The sequence below is a fragment of the Jaculus jaculus genome, chromosome 15, assembly GCF_020740685.1.
Source record: "Jaculus jaculus isolate mJacJac1 chromosome 15, mJacJac1.mat.Y.cur, whole genome shotgun sequence".
Taxonomy (NCBI): Eukaryota; Metazoa; Chordata; class Mammalia; order Rodentia; family Dipodidae; genus Jaculus; species Jaculus jaculus.
Window position 1 is genome coordinate 31,755,424 of NC_059116.1, and position 23,709 is coordinate 31,779,132.

General features: G+C 37.6%; 1 pseudogene; it reads left to right on the plus strand.

Moving 5' to 3' along the window:
* The first annotated feature begins 2,641 nt into the window (after window positions 1-2,641).
* The window catches only part of LOC101613135, a 62,864-nt pseudogene continuing 41,796 nt past the window's right edge, over window positions 2,642-23,709 (plus strand).

Genomic DNA, 23,709 nt, shown 5'->3' on the forward strand with positions numbered 1-23,709 from the left:
ACTTACGAATTGTGTGATTCCCAACAAATTACTCAGTATTCCCAAACTTCTATTGCCTCGTGCTTAAAATACATCTGCTGTGGGCTGGAAGACATGGCTTAGTCATTAAGGCACTTGCCTGCAAAGTCTAAGGATCCATGTTACACACTCTAGATCCCACGTGAACCAGAAGCACAAAGGTGAGGCAAGCTCAAGATTGCACAGGCCCAGTAGGTAGTGCAAGCATCTGGACTTTGATTTCAGTGGCTCAGACCCTGGCATGCCAATACTTTCTCTCTTTCTCTCTCTCTCTTTTTCTCTCTCTCTCTCTTTCTCAATCTGTCTCTCTCTTTCTCTCAAACAAAACTTTAAAATTACATTTGCTATGACATTTAGTACATTAATAAAAATTAAATGTTTAGAGTAAGTACTCCTACATGTTATCCTTGGTGTGGCTTTGGCAGGAAACACTTCTCCCCATGCTTTTGCTCATAGTTTTCAAGAATATGTCTACAGGGCTGGAGAGATAGCTTAGTGGCTGAGGCACTTGCCTGTAAAACCTGAGAACCCAGGTTCAATTCCTCAGTTCCCACATAAGCCAGATGCAAGGTGGCATATGCGCTTGGAGTTTGTTTGCAGTGGCCCTGGCATTCCATTCTCTCTCTCTCTCTCTCTCTCTCTTTCTCACTCACTCTCTTCCTCCACTAAATATATAAATAAGTAAAACATTGAAAAATATGTTTAGAAAGTTCTGAAATACAACATTCTGAAATAGAGCATGCCCATTTGGAACAGACCAGGTGGTATTTATGTTTCCCACTTAGAAACAAAGACCCTTCATTGGTTTGTCCTATTGTATCATGTTATCCTCTCACTCCCAATGGCCCTTCATCTAGAGTAGAAGTAGACCTCACTAAGATAAAACTCTGGCTTGGTGGGTAACTTCACTGAGTCTTACATGACCAGACCATAAGAAATCTGGACTTTTGTTGTCCCTTGATATTTATCTTTATGAAATAAATCTCATTAGACTGAAAAGATTTGCAAGGTGCTTTATGCCTGGCACATAAAAGGGTTACATTTTTAAAAAGAAGCTGATCTTTCTATGATCACTTCTAGATGCTTGTGCTTCAATGACTTGCAGCTGTCTCAAACTTCACATAGTCAAACTCACTCAATTCTCTTTGCATCTCAGTCATCATTTGTCCATTCATGAAAACTAGGAAGCCAGCTACCATTCTTCTTTCCTCTCTTCGAGCTTAACTCCACTTTAATTAATTTTGATATCTTGTGTTCTTATCTCAGAAATGCTTCTTGCATCTGTGCCCTCTATCTACACCTTTTCTGACTCTCTCTTTTCATTTCTTTTGTTTAAACTCATCCTTCTTTATCTGATCATCAATATTAGTCTGTCTCAAGACTTGCCCTTGTCTGTTCTCATCCTATATGCCTCTCAATTTCAGCTTGAAATATAGCTTTAATCACTTTAATTATGTAGAAATTTTTCAAATTTCTCTTTTCTACTCATCATATATTTCTGAGCATAAGTTGTATCCATCCACATGCAGAGTTAGCATAGTCATTTAGATATCCTAAAAGCTTTTCAAGTTTCTATATTAAATCGAGTTCCTTTTTCAGTCTCCAGTCAATGACTGGCACTGACATTCATCAATTTCCCCAGTTGAAGACCCATGTACTTTCTTCAATGCATACTCCATTAAGTGCTACATCTTACCCAGACATAGTACATTACCAAGTGACATCATTTTGCCTACTGCATACTATCTATCTCCTAAGTTGGTTTCTCTTCATCTTCGTCCCTGTAACTACAGACCAAATCCCTTTCTTCCCTCAACCAGAGCACTTCAGTAGCTTGTGTTTGTGTGTGTGTGTGTGTGTGTTTGTGTGTGTATGCGTGTGTGTGTGTGTGTGTGTGCACGTGCGTGCATACTGTAATATATGTGGGTACATGTGTATATGTGGGTGCACATGCATGTATGTTATACACACAACGGGAAGCCAAAGTTTGGACCTGATGTCTTATTCACATTACTCACTTCATATTACTTTTCGAAATAGTTTCTTACTGAACCCAGAACTCACTGATTGGACTAAACAAGCTATCCAGCAGACCTCAGAGATCTTTCTGTCTTCACTTCTTTAGTGCTGGTATTAAAGGCATGGACCACCATACCTAGAATTTTATGTAAATACTGGGATCTAAGTTCAAGTTTTCATGTTTGTGTGACAGGAACTTTGCCCACTTTCCAGTCATTAGATAGCTTTCTTAAAGGTTTGCTCTCTTCAGCCCTTCCACTTTTCTATCCATTCCTAACATTGGTCTACCCATAGCCAAGTTACCTGAACTCAAAGGTATTTAAAGCTAATAGTAACTCTACAAGAACCAATGACAACGATTTCTAGTATTGGTTGTCAACTGTAGGAATCTGGGCAGGCCTTCTGATGTCACTTTAAGAAAGGGTAGAATAAGGAAAGAAGACCCTCTCTCAGAGTAGATGGGACCTTCCAATGAGGCACAAATATAGAGTTGATAAAACGGCACACTGCTTGCTGCCTTTGCTTCTTGTTGGCAAGAACATCTGTGTTTGCTACAGCTGCCTTACTCAAGTCACAGCAAACTCCAGCTTCTTGTCCCTGCAGCATGGTCTCAACACCAGTGACCAACAAAGAGTATTCCAGACCTTTCGACCAGTTTGAAACTGCTGAATCATCCAACTTCATGGACAAAGAAGCTTTCCAGTGTGAATTCGGCCCCTGTTGGATGACCCACCCCCTGTTGTGTAAGCCAATCTAGTATTCTTCCTTGAAAATATTTTTATTTATGTAAATAACATTTTTTTTAAGAGAGAAAGAGAATGCACACCAGGGCTTCCTGTCACTGCACATGAGCACCAGACACATGTGCTACTTTGTGCATTTGGCTCCACATAGGTGCTGGGAAATCAAACTCAGCACAGCATGCTGTGCGTGTAAGTGCTTTTAACCACTGAGATATCTCACCAGCCCACAATCTCCTTTTGGTTTGTTTGTTTGGTTTTGTTTTTGTTTTTCAAGGTATGATTTCACTCTAGCCGAGGCTGACCTGAAAATCACTATGTAGTCTCAGGGTAGCCTTGAACTCATGGTGATCCTCCTACCTCTGCCTCCAGAGTGCTGGGATTAAAGGTGTGTGCCACCACAATCCCCTTTTATATTTCATATTTTAACACCAAATTTCAACTTTTTAAACTGGATGCTGCTTCCCACCACTTTGTGGTGCTTGGTAACTTATAAGATTATTTTCTTGGTCTCATCTCTAAAGTTGTAAATATAAACAACACTGAGAAATTTATTAAAAGATATTGAAGAAGTTTTTTAAATTATTTTCAAAAAGTTGATTCTCATCCTACTGAAACAATCTAAAGAAAGCTCAAAGAGCTAAATACAAAATAAGAGTTATGAAAACAAAAAAAGTTGAAAGGATAATAAGGAAAAACAATGGATTTTTCACAACTATGGAATCTTTCCCCAACAGTTAGCATATAGCTTTGCATATAGGTATATGCTAGTTTGAAAGTTACAGAAAGGCCACTAATACAATAATAGCTTTGTGTGAGTAGGTCATTATGAAAGAGTATTCTTTTGTTCAGAACCAGAATAAACGTGGGCATCACAAAGGCAATTCAGTATACCACATAACAGCAAGAAATATATTGAAAAAAACTGGTTTTGAAGGTAGAATTTAAAATTAAAGCATCTTAAAGCAAATATATTAGGTAAAAATACACCATTGGCAAGGTAGTATTTTCATTCAGCCAATAAAGATATTTTGGCAATATGCAGACAAAAACATTCTGTAGTAACCTTTTCTTTTTTGAACTTTTATTTGTTTCAATAATGGAGGTGAAAGGTCAAAGGTCATGTCTAAATGTCCAAATCTGTGCAAAGGATATAATTTTTAAGCAAAAAGTAATTCCTTATAGACTTCTTTCTTTTTAGTTATTTGTCTGTTTCTACAAAGAAAGTTCATATTTATCTGTTTCTTTATCTTGTTTTATAACAACCTGGAAAATTGCTAAGTGATAAAATGAGAGAAAAGCTACCAATACTCTGGGACCAAAACTTTTAAATAGCTTCTGCCTCAGCATCCATGGCCAAGCAAATGGCTCTTTGCCAATATAATCTCTTACCTATATGCTCACACTTGCTGTTAGAATCCTCTATCATTCCTTATAATTAATAATTCATTTATGTCAGCTGGTTTCATTCAAGATTTTAAAACTGTAAACATAATTAGATTATTCAAATTAAATATATAAGTAAAATTAGTATTTAAATTTAATTTTTAAATGGCTAAGTTTATCATTTTTGACATATTTTAGTTACATTGTAGTCAGTTCCTTGGTATCTTAAGTTAGAAGACATAAGCATGAGTGAGTGTCAAATATTCCGTTTCCACATGCATTCTCCAAAGAAAACGTTATTCATCTCTATAAATTTAAGAAAATGTTTGTAGCATTCATTCACTATGCAAGTTTACATAAATGGTAATTAAAAATATTCATTCATATCAACATAGTATCCCAAAATGAAATTACAATAGGCATATTAAACCTACAATGAGTCCATGAACAAATGGATGGATGACATGGAAGAGAACAGACAAAAAGAACTCAAAGGGTAGCTGAACAAAATGCATAAAAATCACCAAAGAAGAAAAGGTCACTTTGCACTCAACAAGGGAAAAATAACACATCCACGAGAGGATGTTATAACTATAAATGTAATGAACCAAATATAGGGACACCAGATTTCATATGGCAAAATATACGAGGCATTAAATCAGAAATAATCCCCAACAGAATAATATTAAGATACTTTAATATCCCACTATCATCAATAGACAGATCATCTGAACAAAAATAAAGAAATATTAGAGCTAAACAACATCATACATCACATGGTCTTAACAGAAATCTACAGAATATTCCAACCTAACTCTACAGATATACATTATTCTTAGCAGCTCATGGAAACTTCTCTAAAATATATCACATATTAGGTCATCAAGCAAGTCTCAATAAATTCAGGAAAAAAAAAACTCCCTGTATTATAGATGACTATAACAGAATACAACTGTAAATCAACAAAAGAAATAATAGAAAATAAAACAATTCCTAGAGGGCTGGAGAGATGGCTTAGCGGTTAAACGCTTGCCTGTGAAGCCTAAGGACCCCGGTTCGAGGCTCGGTTCCCCAGGTCCCACGTTAGCCAGATGCACAAGGGGGCACACACGTCTGGAGTTCGTTTGCAGAGGCTGGAAGCCCTGGTGCGCCCATTCTCTCTCTCTCCCTCTATCTGTCTTTCTCTCTGTGTCTGTCGCTCTCAAATAAATAAATAAAAATTTATTTAAAAAAAAACAATTCCTAGAGACTGAACAAATCACTATTAAATAATGAATGATTAGTTGAATAACTCAAAAACAAAATTAAAAAAAATTCTAAAAGTAAATAGAAATGAAATTACAACATATGTAAAAATTTTGAGACACAATAAAGGCAGTCTTGAGGGACAATTTATAGTGCTAAATGCCTACATTTCAAAAATAGAGCGATCTCAAATATACAACCTAAGCTATCTATCTCAACTTTCTGGATAAAACAACAACACAAACACAAAAGTGCCAAATGGGAAAAAAATAAGCGAGATCAGAACAGAAATCCATCAATTGGAAATTCAGAAAACACTCTTAAATACCTGATAATTCAAATAGTTAGTTCTTTGAAAAAATAAGATTGATAAGCCCCTAGCCAAATTGATCAAAAGCAAACAAAAGAGAGGAGTCAAATAAACAAGATTAGAGATGAAAAAGATGTCGTAACAACAGATCCCAATGATTTGGAAGAATCATCAGTATGTATTTAGAAAATCTTTATTCCACAAAATTGAAAAATCTGGAAGAAATGGAAAATTTCTTGATTTATAGCATCTCCCAAAACTAAGACCAGAAGAGCTAAATTACCCAAATACTGCTATAACATCTAACAAGATTAACAAGGTAACTAAAAACTCCCGAAGAAAAAGTTCAAGCCCAGATGGTTTTATGTCTGAATTTTATCAAGCCTTCATTTTATGCAGACCAAGTGTTGCATTATTTCTCATAATTGAAAAAGATGGAATACTCACTGACTTTGTCTATGAAGTCAGCATTACAATAATACTGATACCAGACAGAGAAGCAATAAGAGAAGAAAATTATAGACTAATATCCCTGATAAACATAGACACAAATACTCTCAATTTAATTCCTGCAAATCAATTCCAAGAAGACATTAAAAGTAGCATCCACCTCGATCAGGGGATGCAGGGATGGTTCACCATAAATGAATCTATAAACATAATTCATCAAATAAATAGATAAGGACAGATGTGACATGATAATTTCAATAGAAGTGGATTAAACTACTGTGGAGACTAAAGATGAAGGTATCTTTTCACAATATAATAAGAGCCATATATAAACCTAAAGACCATATCATAGTAAATGGGGGGAAAACTTAAATTATCCTCATTAAGGTCTATAAAAAGGCAAGCCCATTCTCACCTCTGCTTTTCAACATAGTATTTGCAGTCTTCATTCAAGTGATAAGACAAAGAAAGATGTAAAAGGAATACAATACAAATTGGAAAAGAAGAAGTTAAACTATGACAGGGTGGAAAGACCTCCCATGATCATTAATCAGAAGAATGAGCATCATGACAATGGGCATCCTTCCAAAAGCAACATGTAGATTTACTCCAGTTTCAATCAAAACACCAGCAATATTCTTCATGATTATAAAAATAATCTCAAAATTCACACGGAAGCACAAAAGGCCTCAGACAGAATAAAAATCCTCAGAAAAAGGAACAATCCTGGTAGTATCACCATACCTGACTTCAAGATACACAGACTACAAAGCCATAGTGATGCAAACAGCTTGGTACTGGCACAAGGAGAGACACATAGATTAATGAAATAGAATAAAAGGTTCAGGTTTAAATTCTAGTAACTACAGCTCCCTGGAGATGGCGTCCTCAGCATATGGTGCTTGTAGAAGACTCTAGACCCACTCCTCTCACCATGCACAACATCAACTCCAAATGTAGCACCAGCAACACATCTGACAGAGGTTTAATATCTAGAATATGCCATTAACACACATACACACAAAAGTAAGCAACAAAAAAGCTAGCAACCTGGGGCTGGGCTGGAGAGATGGCTTAGCGGTTAAGGCATTAGCCTGAAAAACCAAAGGATCCCGGTTCAATTCCCCAATACTCACCAGATGCACAAGGGGGCTCATGCTTCTGGAGTTTGTTTGCTGTGGCTGGAGGCCCTGGCACACCTAGTCTCTCTCTCTCTCTCTCTCTCTCTCTCTTTCTCTCAAATAAATAAATTAATTAAATACTTTTTTTAAAAAAAAAAAAGCTAGCAACCCATTCAAACAATGGAGCAATGAACTGTACAGAGGGAATAATACAAATGGCCAATAAGCACCTAAAAAGCTAATTCGACATCTTTGTCTGTCAGGGAAATGCAAATTGGAACAACTTTGAGATTCTATCTAACTCCAGGCAGAATGGCTATCATCAAATTATCAAATGACCACAAAATCTGGCGATGGTGTGGGCAAAGAGGAAAGCTTGTTTACCCACTATGGAAATCAAGTTAGAAGCTCTTTAAAAGAGAAAAATCAAAAATCTGAAAATAGGGCTGGAGAGATGGCTTAGTGATTAAGGCTCTTGCCTGCAAAGCCAAAGGACCCAGGTTCAACTCCCCAGGACCCATATAAGCCAGATGCATGTGTCTGGAGTTTGTTTGCAGCTTCTGGATGCCCTGATGCGCTCTCTCTTTCTCTCTCTCTCTCTCTCTCTCTCTCTCTCTCTCTCTCTCTCTCTCTCTCTCTCCCTCTTTATAAATACTTTTTTTTAATTTTTATTAACATTTTCCATGATTATAAAATATATCCCATGGTAATTCCCACCCTCCCCACCCCCACACTTTCCCGTTTGAAATTCCATTCTCAATCATATTACCTCCCCATTACAATCATTGTAATTACATATATACAATATCAACCTATTAAGTATCCTCCTCCCTTCCTTTCTCCACCCTTTATGTCTCCTTTTCAACTTACTGGCCTCTGCTACTAAGTATTTTCATTCTCACACAGAAGCCCAGTCATCTGTAGCTAGGATCCCCATATGAGGGAGAACATGTGGCGCTTGGCTTTCTGGGCCTGGGTTACCTGACTTAGTATAATACTTTCCAGGTCCATCCATTTTTCTGCAAATTTCATAACTTCATTTTTCTTTACCGCTGAGTAGAACTCCATTGTATAAATGTACCACATCTTCATTATCCACTCATCTGTTGAGGGACATCTAGGCTGGTTCCATTTCCCAGCTATTATAAATTGAGCAGCAATAAACATGGTTGAGCATGTACTTCTAAGGAAATGAGATGAGTCCTTTGGATATATGCCTATCAATACTTTTTTAACAAATCTGAAAACACACTATAGTAGTTAGCCTTACATTACTGGGATGAGCTTTCAGACCAGGCACAGTTGTGGAGGAAGGGAGTTATTGAAGATAGAGAAGTTTCATAATGACAGAAGAAACTGACCAGCTTTCACAGGTCCATGCACAGAGAGAAAAGCCACAAGCAAGCACACTTCTGGAGCTCCAGGCTTAGCTCAAAGCTCGACTTCTAAATCCACCCCCACACCTTAGGGCTGGACCCTAGGATCTGCCCAGTGACACCTCCTCCAGCCAGATGGCTGTAGATCCAAATTACAAATGTTAATAGAAACCTGAATATATTGGGAGCCATTCATTCAAACTACCACATCCACCCACCAATTGGTCTAGCAATACCACTCCTGGACATGTACTCTCAAAGACTGTACTCCATTACAGAGATACTTGCTCATCTGTGTTTCTTGCTGCTGCATTTACAATGGCTAGGAATTCGAAACAGGCAAGATCCTCATCAGGTGATGCATGAATAAGGAAGACATGGTACATATGCATAATGAAATTCTACATGGCAATGAGGAAAATAATGAAATAAAGAAATTTGTAGGAAAATGGATCATGATGGGAAAAAAATCATACATACAAAAAAATGTGGTTTTGATCATGGAACAGCTTGGTTTGTTTGAAATTTGTAGGAAGCTTCCATAGTACTGGCAAGGAACTAAACTGAGAACAGGAGAGCATGGAAACAGGAAGCATGCACCAGTAAACAACACAGGCTATTGCCAAAACCTTTGCTTACTCACAGGGCAGGAAGTTATATCCCGAGACATTGTCCCTCCCACTGAACCTGACTTGTGTATTCATGACCCCACAGTGAATACCAACCATCCCACTGAGAATGACCCTCAGTGGAATGAGTAGGAGAGAGAGGGGCTACAAGAGTGTAACCAGATGGGAATGTGACCAACATACAATATGCTCATACTAGAAAATCCATAAGAATAAATCTTAATCATAAAAAGTACACAGAGTGGGCTGAAGGGATGGCTTAGCAGTTAAGGCATTTGTCTGCAAAGCCAAAGTACCCAGGTTTGATTCCCCAGGACCCATGTAAGCCAATGCACAAGGGGGCACATGTGCCTGGAGTTTCTTTGCTGTGGCTGGAGCCCTGGCTCGCCCATTCTCTCTCTCTCTCTCCTCCCTCTCTCTCTCTCTCTCTCTCTCTCTCTCTCTCTCTCTCCTTTTTTCTCTCTGTCAAATAAATAAATAAAAATAAAAATATTTTTTTAAAAAAGAACACAGAGAAAATGGAGTGCAATTAAAAATCACTAATGTAAAAAAGGAGACTCATAATATCATTTAATAAAAACACAATATTATTCTGGTAAATGAGACTTAGAATTGTTAAAATACTTAAAATATTTCAATGGTGCATAAATATACCATATTACTTGTATATCTCTGTGAGGTGAAATCAAGACACAGACAAAGATATTCTAACGAAAGTTTGAAGGTTAGGTTGTGGGTATACAAGGTGATGTAAGCACAAAATTTGTGGCTATCCTGCATTATTCCTGAAAGGAACTCTCTCAAGTGGTTAAATGATTAGATGAAATTATACATTTAGGATAACACATTACTTTACACATACTAATGACCCAATACACATTTTTCATTTTCACTGGGGCTAACAGTATCAACAACAAAAATGAATTATTTTTATCCCAGAAATGCAAATTTACACATTGACTAATGATGGTGAATTTATTCTTAACACTGAATTATCTGAACACTTAGAACAGACAGGATGTTTTTTCTTCATTTACTCCAATGTCAAGTTTGAAATAAATGTTTTAGTTTCTTGTGCACTGATATGTCTGCTTAAAATTTGCAATTTTTATGTCATTGGTATAGATATATTAAAACTTGGATAATTATTTATAAGGCTATATAATGAGATAAGTGAGAATTACTGTCATTGATTCAAATGTAATTGAAAGCAGTATGTTTTAAAGCACTTTACATTCCTGACATATGACTTCAGAAAGTCTTAAAGAATTGAATTTCAGACTTTTTTTCCCCATAGGCTGGGAACAGTGAATTTTTTACTGGACAGGGTGTGACATGTCAGAATTTCTTAGACTGAAAATGGAGATATGAGATAAAAAATGAAAAAGTTTCCTACTTGATTCTAACACATACTTATTCACCCTAGTCAGCACTAGAAAAGTTGGGAAACATTTATACACATTCTAACAGAGAGCTACACTCAAGAGATAAACACATTACATGATAAATCATGTGAATTAGGATCCAATTCAATTAAAAATTTTGTTTTTAAAGTTCATATTGTTACAAACTTTGCCTTTTCTGTTTCTTGGACTGCTTTAGAAAAACGAACATGATTATTAACCCTTGTTATTCAAAATGTAGGCACTGGGTTTTTCATGCATAGCTATGTGAGCATTGTGTTCAGACTTCAGTTCAGGACATGGTAATATTATCTCAGGATGACTTATTTCCTCTAGGTCATATACCTAGTACACAGTAGGGTTGGTGGATGAACCTGGGTCTTCCTAACTACACTACCTTCCTGCCCAGTGTGCATGGCATTCAGAAAGGACAGACTGAGAACTTATAAATTCATAAAGTCAGCATTGCAGGAAAGCCTCCATCAGCTACAATGTTCTACACTGAATTCTTCCAACAGAGTGGATGAATTTCTTCATACACTACTCCATAACAAATTACCATTGCAAATCCACTCCCTTTTTATTTCCTTGGTATCACAAAGGAGATTTATTAGATTGACTAGCAGAATCCAGGCTGGACAGTGTAACAATATTCATCTATAGACTGAAGGGTCTGTAGATCCAGTTACTGCTCACTCCATGAGGATGCCCTTGATTTTTCAAATTTATAAGAGAAACTTTTTGTAGATTTGGAAACTGAATTGCATGTCAGGTCACCAAAAAATTAAGGAAAGGCAAACAATTATAAACAAAGGTCAATATCAGCACAAGATTTCTACTGACAGTGTAACGATCTTAAGCCAAGGAGTGGTGGTAATCAGACCATAAGAGCCTCATTAAACATCTAAGCAGTGTCATGGCGTGGGGACTGGGCATCGATCATGGTTAGCTTCACTGGTTCTCCCTTTGCTTAGTAACTGACACTGCATTTATCATACATCCTATTTTCAGAACTTTAATGAGGAGATCAACAAGCCTTACCTCATTAACTTAGGCTATGAGAGAAAAAAAAATATTTACAGACATAATACAGGTTAAAATAGTCAATACTCTCTAATTTGGGAGGAAATAATATTTGCACACTAACGTAATATACTTCCTTTGTAAAGGGCAAGTTTGGCCTTGTTTAACAGGTAAAGGTATTTTGTACATCAGTTTTCCATGAATTAGTCCACCTTAACCCATATTAACACATAGTGTTTCAGGGACAAATGAAGTGTTTATCTAATTCCATTATTACTGAGGCTCATAAAAATATTTTGTTTTAGTTAATATTTTCCGTACATTCAAATTAATGAATATTGCTGTTCCTAAGGTCCATTATCTTTCAAGTTATACTTTAAATAATGTTTAGTCAACCCTGTTTAGCTTTGCTGAAAGGGATTATAACATAATTGCATGATTTTTTTAATACACTTCAATCTGTAAAACTATTAGCACAAAATTCATAGGATTACATATGGTGTACTGAAAACATGTAGCCTTTCTATAAATTCTATTAATTTTGGCAGTTAAAACTCTAAAGTATTTATACCAAACAAAAAAGACTTAATTACCTTTAAATCTGAAGAGCAGGGAGAATGGCAGTTGATGAGCTTATCAAAGGAGAGTAGGAAAGAGATGTGAAGGGAAATGGGTTTGATCATTGGCAGAGTCAATAAAAGCTTGGGCACTGGATGCATGAGTGAGACACAAAAATAAACCAAGCAATACAATCTTAATGCACATTACATGGAATATATATATACAAGATAGCTTTCTTGAGGCCCTTAATCCCAAAGTTCTTTCCTTCCATGTGCCATGTATTTCCCTCATTGGAGATACACAGGAAGAAACACAGAACCTATTACATGAGCCAGGGGTTGGAGTAGTGGAGAAGGGCAGGGAATGATGTGGTTCTGGTAGACACAAGGTGCGGAAACGGAGCGACGGGATGCGGACAGAGTGGCTCTAGTAAAGACAAAGGTCTGGGTGTGGCGAGTGGGCATCTCATAACTGCAAGTTTCTTTGAAAATGCGAGTACCTCTAGCTTGCTAATTCCATCCACTACCTGTCAGAATTATGGACTCCAGTCTCCAAATCGTGTTTTCTGGGGAACCAGCCCTAGACCAAAGGTTCATAGACATAGATACCAACAACAGTGAGTGAATCCACTGACACTCTCCCTCCTGTCTCTACTTTTTAGAAAAGCCACATGTGAAACCTACTTCTATATTCCATTTTCTGCCTGATTTAAATAGTACGTAGTTCTAAATCTGAATGAGTCCTCAAGAATCACGAAGGAGAGAAGATTTTCCCAAAACAGGAGTTTAATATAATGAAAAGAGGGCTAGGAAAGTAGCTCGGGAGCTTAGCTGGTATACACAAGACCCAGGGCTCCGTCTCCAGCACTCCAAATGCAACATAAAATGAAATTAAATCAAAGAAAAGGAAATGAAGAGGATCAGGAGAAAAAAAAAAAAAGGCATGGGGAAAAGGAAGTGACCATAAATGTAAGAACTTTAATACCTTCAAAGTATTGACAGAATGTTAAGACAATAGCAATCAATTAATGACTCGACACAATAAATACAGGCCATGCCCAACCCTGTTTGGAGAACTTTTCAAGACTGAGATAAAAATTAGAACTAAAATACTTTCAAAAAGGTAAAAATATCAAGAGTATAGGTCAGGATGTCTCCACAGTTCTTAATAATGATTTAATTATTAGCAAACATTTTCAGATTTAGTAAATTTTATAAAGTTTGTATCCATGATGATGTAAAATAATTTTTTTTTCCTCAGGATGCTCCTGGATTGTGTATGATGTGCTCTATTAGGGAGAACACCAAAAAAAAAAAAAAAAAAAATGCAAGGGCCCAGAGAAAAGGTTTCCAAAGTACAAGATAAAGAATATCTGAGAGGAGCAACAAGCAAGGACATTGAAGACAACAGCTGTGCATCAGGGTTGCAGGGTCACTAACCCAGATTGGAGTAGAGCTGAAGTTTCTGAGGGCAGCGACTCTATATTGATTAAATATTCTTGGGAGACTTGGAAGATGGCTCTGTAATTAAGAGCACTTGCTATTTAAACATGAGGGCCTTTTAGACCAAAAAAAAAAAAAAAATGCCATGTTTGATTTCTCAGAATCCATGTAAGAAGCTGGGACTGTCCACGCATGTGTATAACCCCAATCTGCAGTGGATATCGCCCAGCCAATCGCTGGGGCTTTCTGACAGGAGCTCCATTTTGAGGGACACACTAAATGTCAGAGAAAGAAACATAAGAGCCATTCTCTTCTGGTCTTTCTATGCACATGCATCAGATTGGAGCATCTGCATCCCCATGTGAGTATACCCCATAACAAATTTAACAAAGAAGCAAAAATGTGTGTTACCCCACACACTTCAGCCAGGGCCTAGGTGAAACCACAGAGAAAGTGGGGAGACTAGCAAGAGTCCCACAGTCAGCTCCAGGGTGAAGGAGGCAGACCCTGAGGACACCCAACACTTATGAAAGCAGAGATTCAGAGGTTCCCGAGAGCTCATCACCGAAGGCTCAAGGGATTTTGTGGAGGAGGAGGCAGAAAGGCTGTAAGAGTACAGGTTGGGACGCCATACCCAGAGGCATTTCCCCACCCACCAATAACTACCTGCTGCTCCCAAAAACACATAACTCACAACCCCATGGGGAATACCCGCTGAGAGGGGCCCTCATCAGAATGGAGGCAAGGAGGAGGGAAAAGATGGTAACCACACAAGATGTATCCATACAAAGCATGTTCTTAATTAAAAACGATACTAATAAAGTGTGTTACTCCTCAAATGGTAGACACCAGCTGAGAAGCTGTGCATATCTGGATGAGGATAAGTTAGTTGGATGAACCAGTTGAGACATGAAGACATCTTGGGGCTACTGGGAGCTGACCATGCTAGAATGATTTTGCATGGGCTGCTGCTTTTCTTGGTATTTCCCTCATTTCTCAGGAATAGATTGCTAGGCATATTCTGAGCAGAAGCAGAGGTATTCAAACAATTATTCAAGTTCTTTTCTTGTATCAAGTTTACTAGTCCCCTTGTGGCCAATGCAAGTCTTATATTCAAACTCAGAAGTCTTATTCCTAATGGGAAAATATTAGCAGAGGGCATAGACATAGGAAGAGATGGAAAAACAGGCCAGTTTGCACAATAGCTTTGCAATTACTGCTCAGAAAATTTGAAATGTATTCTTTTTAAGTTGTCTGATATTTAGAGAGCACTTTTGGGAGGAGAATGTGAAAGCTGGGGGGTAAAACAAGTAAACAAGGCTAGCACACACAGAAACACATGTAACAATTATTAAATGCAGCAAAATAATTAGGAATAAATGAAACTATTGTATCTATGTGTCTCAATTGTGAACAATATTTACAAAGTAAATTTAATGTAATAACAGCATTGATCTAAAAAGTAATCTATATAAGCACATTAGGAGGATAGGAGAAATGAAGTGCGTTGGAGAGGAAGTGCTCTAAAGCTGGGAAAATCACCAGGTCTAATAATAGGAAATCCATAATAATATCAAGACATAAAAATAATCAAGAACTAATATGAGCATGTAATTAAAAATCTCAAAGAAAAACCCCAGTAGGGCATGAAAATATGTAAGTTGGAGATTATTAAGCCTATTGGAAATCTTACAGCATCTTGCAGTTTGTAAAGTGCTTTTACTGTTTGATAAAAGCATCATTTAGGGGCTAGGTAGATACCTCAGCATGTAAGAACCCTTGCTACTCAAGTCAAAGAACTTGTGCCTAATCCTCAGCACCCACAGAAAGATCCCGGAGTGGCCGTGCATGGGTGATGGGGCAGAGAAAGGAAAAATCCCTGGGGCTTGCTGGTCAGCCAGTTGAGCTGAAACTGTTCCCTAGGTGAGACTATCTCAAGCATCAGGTCAAAGAGCCATAGACAACTTCACCCAATGTTCTTCCACACATGTATGCATAGGGCATGTGATTATAGCTTCCATACACCACGCATGCTATGTGTACACATACACACCGAAAGATAAAAATAAGTAAGTACAATATATGTATATAAATATATGTATATATATAAAAAATAAGTTGGGGCTGGAGAGATGGCTTAGCGGTTAAGCGCTTGCCTGTGAAGCCTAAGGACCCCGGTTCAAGGCTCGGTTCCCCAGGTCCCACGTTAGCCAGATGCACAAGGGGGCGCACGTGTCTGGAGTTCGTTTGCAGAGGCTGGAAGCCCTGGCGCGCCCATTCTCTCTCTCTCTCCCTCTATCTGTCTTTCTCTCTGTGTCTGTCGCTCTCAAATAAATAAATAAATGATTTAAAAAATAATAATAATAATAATTTGAATGAACGGTGATGTATCTAGCCCTAAAATAAAGAACACTGCATATAGAAAACTGCCCTTAAAGCTTGCTTTCTCACGTCCTTTATAAGAAAAAAGGTAATTGGAAGAGAGCTTAACCAACTGCTACTGTTCCTTTTGCTTAAAAAGCTCCTAAATCTCCTGGTGTATGAGACTCATAAATCCTGCCAAATTATAATTATTTTATATCATGTGTATTTAAGTATACTTTTAAATAATACATATATCATCTAATGTTCTTTTTATTTTATGCATATTTTCTGTATGTTTGGCCTATATCAGTTATACTCCAAGTGCTGCTAGTGAGGTAGTCACTACATGCTTTAGAGAACCTCTGACTTTGTTCCCTACCAGAACCAAAATTACTCCATTTACCTCTGGAACTAAAATAGAGTTTCAAAGGAATAAAAAAACCATAGTAAGTTATATAAACTCCTCAGGCAGGAGGGCAATTTAGATATCCTTCGTACTGAACTCTTTTAAGGACTGCTTAAATAAGTATACAGTAGGGTATGTCCAGCTAGAAGCGTTCTAGTTTTTAAAGTTCCAATTAAAGGTATTGTCCACTGTGGAAGAAAAGAACCTTTTTGCATTTCAACAGTGATATAAAAAGTTATGTATGGTTATGCAAATTGGTATAATTTCTGACTCATTTTAATGATATTTCTTACTTCTTATAGATTGATAGCCTGAGAAACTTCTTTAGATTTTCAACCAACATAAAGCTCTGGCCTCACATATCACTCCACATCACAGTGGGTAGCAAGTTTCAGTTCTACTTTCTTGCCACGGCCTCATGTTCCCATGTATAGAGTTTGCAAGGTTTTTTAGGTAGTCCATTACTGTTAAAGAAGTGATGATATAAAACAGTCGCATAATCACAGACTATAACCTATCTCAACTGGCAAAGGAGAAATGAAGCATTCGCAGCTTCACTAGCTGTGCCTAGCACCTAGCACCATCACCCTCTCAAGAGACACATTTAGTGTATCTTTGAATATCATGAATATTTTTATTACTGGCAGCGTCAGTGAGCAGAGGATGAGGATGATAGGACTTAGATAATGGGAGGGAAGGTTCAGCCAAAGGTTGATTGATCACACTGAATTAAGAAAGAAAAAGAAAAAAAAAACAAGAAGCTAGTGTCTAAGAATGGACAGAAAGTGGAGAATTGGGCAAAAACATTGTTGGGAAGAGAAGTTGCATTTCTGTTTCTGTTTAGTGCTTGTGCTGTTTTCGTAATCCTAGAGATCAAATCCAGAGACCCGTGCTTGTTTCCACCACTGAACCACAGCTTTCAAACTGTGCAGGGGTGTTTCCTTAGACCACGATGTTCAGTAGTCCATGGTTATGCTAGAAAACAGGGAAGGGAGAATAAGAGAGAAATTATGCACTGAATTTTCTTTAAATACATCCAGGAGATATGGCATGAGAAAGTAACTGCTATTTAATCACATTCAACCTGTTTGGCTCTCATTTCTTGAAGCTCTTTTGTGCCCCCAGAGTTGAGCACCAGCCCCCGGGATTAACACGTAATAGCATCCCTGTGGGAACAGACATGTTCTTGCCTGTTTGGCTTCTGCACTGTCTCTATGGTAACCACCCTCAGGACCCAGTAGATGGAAAGACATTCATTCAGCTCTTGCCCCCTTTTACAGCAGGACTTTATTAGTCAGTTCTTGTTCACTAGACCACATTTCTTAAGGAAATAACCTACAGCAGGAAAGATGTGTTTTGACTCCTGCTTTCAGAATGTTCAGTCTATGGGAGTCTGACATGATTTCAGAATATGGGAGCCTGACATCATTGTTCTGCTATGCGGGAGCCAGAACATGTGGGCAAAATCAGCATGTGGTGCCGGGAGCTCCTTGCTTTGTTGTGTCTGGGAATCAGAGAAAGAAATAGGAGTGTGCCATGGACCAGATATATTTTATCAAGGCATGGCATGCCACCTGGTATACAGGAAAAGAGTGATAGAGGAGGACACCTGATGCTCTCCTGTGGTCTCTACATATACACAGAGTGCACGCATCTGCAAACACCATACCACACCACACACAAAGAACATACACACACTTACAAATTTTGTATGAATCTCAAATGAGAGGCAAAGAGGGGAAAGCTGTGTATATGTGGTTGGTATTAGAGTCACCACCTTTAGGAGAAGATGGAGACGTGACTCCTCAGATACAACCAGTACTGGAAGGGTCTTCCCTTAGGGGTTGTGAGTAAAAATGGGAAAGGGATACAAACCAGGCTATAGACTCATGGAGTATTTTGAATGGGATCTTTTATGGTCACTTGTTCTGTTTGAGGTTGAGCAAATAATATAACCATTGTGAAATCTCAGTCTCCTCCTACACGTAGAGAATTTTGTAAACTGTCAAAAGGCAAATAAACCAATATAAAGACTATTATTAAAAAAAGTAATTTCATCATTTTCTATGTAATTTAACATTTAACTAGTGGCTATGTGGACATGTCACTGATGACTACTGAAGTTAAATTTATATGTGTGTGTGTGTGTGTGTGTGTGTGTGTGTGTGTGTGTGTGTGTTACTTCCTAAACACACCAACATTCCAGTATAGTAGTGGAAGTAACTGTCAACCAAGAATGAAATCATCTTGTTTAAGAACTGGAATGGTGAATAATTAAGAACAAGAGATTACTTGCTGTCAGGATGAGCTGAAGTACATCCCTAGATGTTACCCTATATTGTTAGATACAAAATAGTTTTCTAATGTAGGTGAGGCCATCTTCTCTACATAACTATTTACCACAATGATCTGGCTTTTTAATTAGAAAAAAATAGAAACTGTGGTGTGCTGGTTCTGCAAAGAGAACCATTTTTATTATTAAGTAACAAAGGATTCTGTTCCTCTTGAATAGACATAGGTCAATGACCTCTTATGCCTAATAAAGAAAATACAGAAGTGTTGCTTGATTTTTGCCTTTTAATAACAGAGCACTAAGAAGTATACTTAAGTTCCAGGACATGTTTTCATTAATTGATTATCGACTAATTGATTTATCATTGACTGTTTACAGCACCCTAATCACTGGAAATTATACCACTTTTGATCAAGCCAGTCATGATGTTAAATGTTATTTTCTTGGTAATATGAACACATACACTGTAATGGCACAGATTAAGAAGAAACTGAATTAAATATATTAATTACAAAACAACTAACAGATTTAAGCTCTCTTGTGTATGCTCTGAATCTTTTAAGGAATGTCACTTCTATTTGTGGATTTGAAACTCAGATAGCTGTATGTCATATTACTTGTTAGTTAGGAATTATAACTGATGGCCACTCAGGTTTAGCAGTCTCAAAAGAAAGAGATTGGGTTGTTCCAAGTATAGTGGCTGATGCCTTTAATCTCAGCACTTGGGAGACTAAAATAGGAATGAATTCAAGGCCATGAATTCAAGGCCAGCCTGGGCTACAGAATGAGTTCCAGGTCACCCATGGATTCAGTGAGAACTTGCCAAAAAAGAGAGAAAGAAAGAAATAGATTGAGTTCAAGATTAAGTCTCTAGGTATTTTGGGGAAACAGGTCATCATAGTTCAACAGAGGTTAAGGCAGAATATGTCAGAGAAGGGCTTAGCCCAGTCCAAATGTCAGCTCCCTTCTGAGGTGGGTGTATAGTCTAGTTTGCAGGTCAGAAACAGACATTTCTGAGATTTTATTTACAATGGCAGAACTTTTCTATACCCCCAAATCAATGAATCTCCATTTTGATATTTTTCCTTGACAAATACTCATATGCCCAAATACAAGAAAAGGTCACCAGTGTCATACAGAGAACAAAAAGCACTAAAGAGTAGCTCAGGGGGAGACAGATATGGTGCAAATAAAACAAAAAAAAAGCTGGTGAGTGTGCTGTATTTCTGGAGCAAAAATAGCCCAGCAATGGGTATGAAGCCCACATGGATATAAGCATCACAAAAGGAAAATATGCAGTGTTTGGAGACCAATAAACTCAGAAACACAGTTAATTAAATTAAAAATATATGTTAAGGCCTGAGAAAATCATTTGTAGATATCTGCTAATGATGTAAAAGTTCAGAATCTTTTTGTTTTTTTGGTTTTTTGAGGTAGGGTCTCACTTTCACTCTGGCCCAGACTGACCTGGAATTCACTATGGAGTCTCCGAGTAGCCTTGAACTCATGCCGATCCTCCTACCTCTGCCTCCTGAGTGCTGGGATTAAAGGCGTGCACTATCATGCCCGGCTAAAGTTCAGAATCTTTTTAATAAGGTTAGAGGTATGCCATAATTAAAATAGAAAGAGCAATGGCAGAAACATAAGAGTTAAAAGAAGGGCTATAGAGAATGCTTAGTTGGTTAAGGCACTTGTCTACGAAGCCTATGGATCCAGGTTCAATTCCCCAGGACCCATGTAAGCAAGATTACAAGGGGGTGCATACATCTGGCATTCATTTGCAGTGCCTAGAGGCCCTGGCATGCCCATTCTGTCTCTCTCTTCTCTCTATCTCTTCCTCTTTCTCTCTCTCTTTCTCACTCCAATAAATAACTATTTAAATAAATATTTTTTAAAGAGTTAAAAGAAAAGAACTTCAGATTACGGTGGTAAAGCAATGACTCTGAGCTGCTCTGGAATGCCATCTAGTTAGCTTCCCCACTAGACAACTAAAGTCTAAAATACCTTCAGAGAAAAATTTGTATTTTCTCCTGAAAGAAACTTCTGGCCCTGTCTTTTCTCCTTTTCTCTGATTTCTTTTTTTATATATTCTTATTTTCCATAGTCTATGGATAACCCAAAATTTTATTATACACATGCATGAGATTTTTCTCCTATATGCTCCATGGACAATTCTTGTTTGTAAAACATTGTCAACTCCTCTAGGTAGAAGGCCATGTTATAGACCCTTCCTGCTTCCAAGTTCAGGAAACACTGAAATTACCTCTTTGGATAACTTGTACCAAAGCCTAAAGAAGGAAGATTGCTAAAGGGTAGAGAAGGAAGATTGTGTCCCTCTTACTATTCTAGAAGCTATTACATTTTGGTATAAGTAGAATGAATACACATCATTAAGTTAGTCATTTTAGTGTGAGTACTCATGCTATCATCCAAATCACAACAGAATAAAACATGAAAATTTTATGCAATGAATTTCCATACCTAAACAGTGGGGAAAATTTACAAATTTTCTCAGAAATATAGAAAATGGGCCAAGTGGAGTTAGATTGTTAATGTCAAAAAAGGCTGAGAGGTCTATTCCATAATAATTCCAAATTTCACATCCACTCCAAAATGAACATCATCACCAGGACCACAGAAAAGTCATGTAGAAAATAAACTGAAGCCCAAGCCCACGAGAGGCAGAGACTAAGTGCTAAAATTCCCTTTGTAAAACCAGCTGGTAGAGTCATGTAATCATCTATTAAAATAGGAAAAATATAGCTTATAATTTTTAAATTAAGTAATAAAAATTATAGAAATTAGAAATGTATAGAAAAGTACAAAACAAAAACTATCCAAAAATGTGTTACCCAGAAATAGCCAATGTTAAAGGTTTTGTATATATTATTCCCAGCTTTCAATGCATGTTTAAAAAAAAAATCCCAAGGCAACTGTTATCTTGCAGGAAAATTGGAAAAAGTGAGAGAAAATGATGCCATCAGAACAAGAATGCTCAAAGGCATCCTGGGTGGGAGAACATTTTGTGCCCCATCATGACTTGATCTAATGGCATGGAAGCAATACACAGTGTAAAAGGGACTCCTGGCTGAATAATTGCTAAGTTATTTTCCAATTCAAAGGAATTGGGTCAGTAACTATGGGACTCAAAAGCAAACAAAAAAATATATGCCTCTGTTCTTAGAGGATCATAATTTGGATACAGAAATAAAATGGAGAAATCAATTTAAAAGTATACATCAAGAAAATATTTAAATAACAACTCAAGGCATTAATCCATGAGAGAGATATAAGATTGTTCACTATTAATTATCAAAAGGAGTTTACAGATAATAAGATTATTTGTGATTTATGGCAAGGTACGTGCAGACAGTAATGACATCACAGTCCAGAAACTCCCTAAAGGAACCCTGTGTGATAAGTGTAGATATGCTTTCAAATGTGTACAAACAAGCTAGTCTACTCTGGCTGATTTTCCATATTACTTCCACTCTCATGCCTCCTACACAATGTCTTGGCTAAGAGTTCATGTATGACAGATTTAATATTTCATATGTATATTTACATGCATGTAAGTAACAGGAAGTGCTGTGCAATGGAATCCACATTCTTGTTTAACCACCTACACTGAATTCGGCCACTTGCCATAAGAAATGTCGATGTGCTAAGGGACATGCTGGTCCAGGCAAGGCAGTCTTCATTGTTGTATAGTTTTCCCACACTCCACCCAAGCTATGCAGAAGTCAGGGAACCTGAGTGGTCCTCCTTTCTTTAAGAGACATGTGACTCTTACCAATATGATGCCTAGTTCTGGAGTAAGGAGGTGCAGTAAGTGAGGAGAAACACCCTGGAGATCCAAACAGGAAATACTTTTAAAGGTGTTCCTTCACAGCAAGCAATTCTCCAATTATAAAAGCACATGGAACACACCCATACACAAGTAACTCAATGCCTGCCAACAGAATGCAACAAGACATAGGAAGCAAAGATAGAAGGAAGAAGGGAGGGAAGGTTGAAGGGGAAGACAAGATGGAGGAATGAAGGAGGGAGAAGAGTGGAATGGAGAGAAAAAAGGTGGGGAGGAGAGCCAGGCGTGGTGGAGCACGCCTTTAATCCCAGCACTGCAGAGGCAGAGGGTAGGAGGAGCGCCATGAGTTCAAGGCCACACTTAGACTACAGAGTGAATTCTAGGTAAGCCTTAGCTAGAGTGAGACCTGACGAAAAAAAGAAAAAGAAGAAAGAAAGAAGGAAAGAAAGAAAGAAGGAAGGAAGGAAGGAAGGAAGGAAGGAAGGAAGGAAGGAAGGAAGGAGAGAAAGAAGGAAAGAAAGAGAAGGGGAGAAGGAGAGGGGAGTTGAGGGGAAATGAAGGGAGGGAAGGGGTGTGAAGGGAGACAGGGAGGCTGGGTAAGTGAATACTAAGATAGGTCTCAAGTATAGTTTCTCCTTGAATTTCACAGAAGAGCATTTCTTGGGCATGAGAAATTGCTAAAGGTACACACTTATTCAACAAAGAATTCATGAAGCTTTGGAAACTAAAACACCCCAAAGAATTTAAAAAATAATTAAAATTTCCCTAGGAGTGCTCACTTGAGGGGAGGAAGGGTTAGACGTGCTTGCTCACACACGCGTGTGCAAACACACACACACGCACACATGCACACACATTTCCTAGCCTTTCTTTCACCTTTTTAAAAATATTTCATTTTTTTAAAAATTTCTAATTAACATACAAAATATTTGGCTTCACTATGGCATTTTTCTGTTTGTAATTCATTTTTATTTTCAACATTTTTATACAGTTGATTTTTGATGCCACTTGGCACAATTGATTCTTCTCTCCTCTCTTCCCAATATAACCCTTCTACTTACCAGTAGTTACCTACCTTACTTTCACTCATTATTTATTTTATTTTATTTTATGTT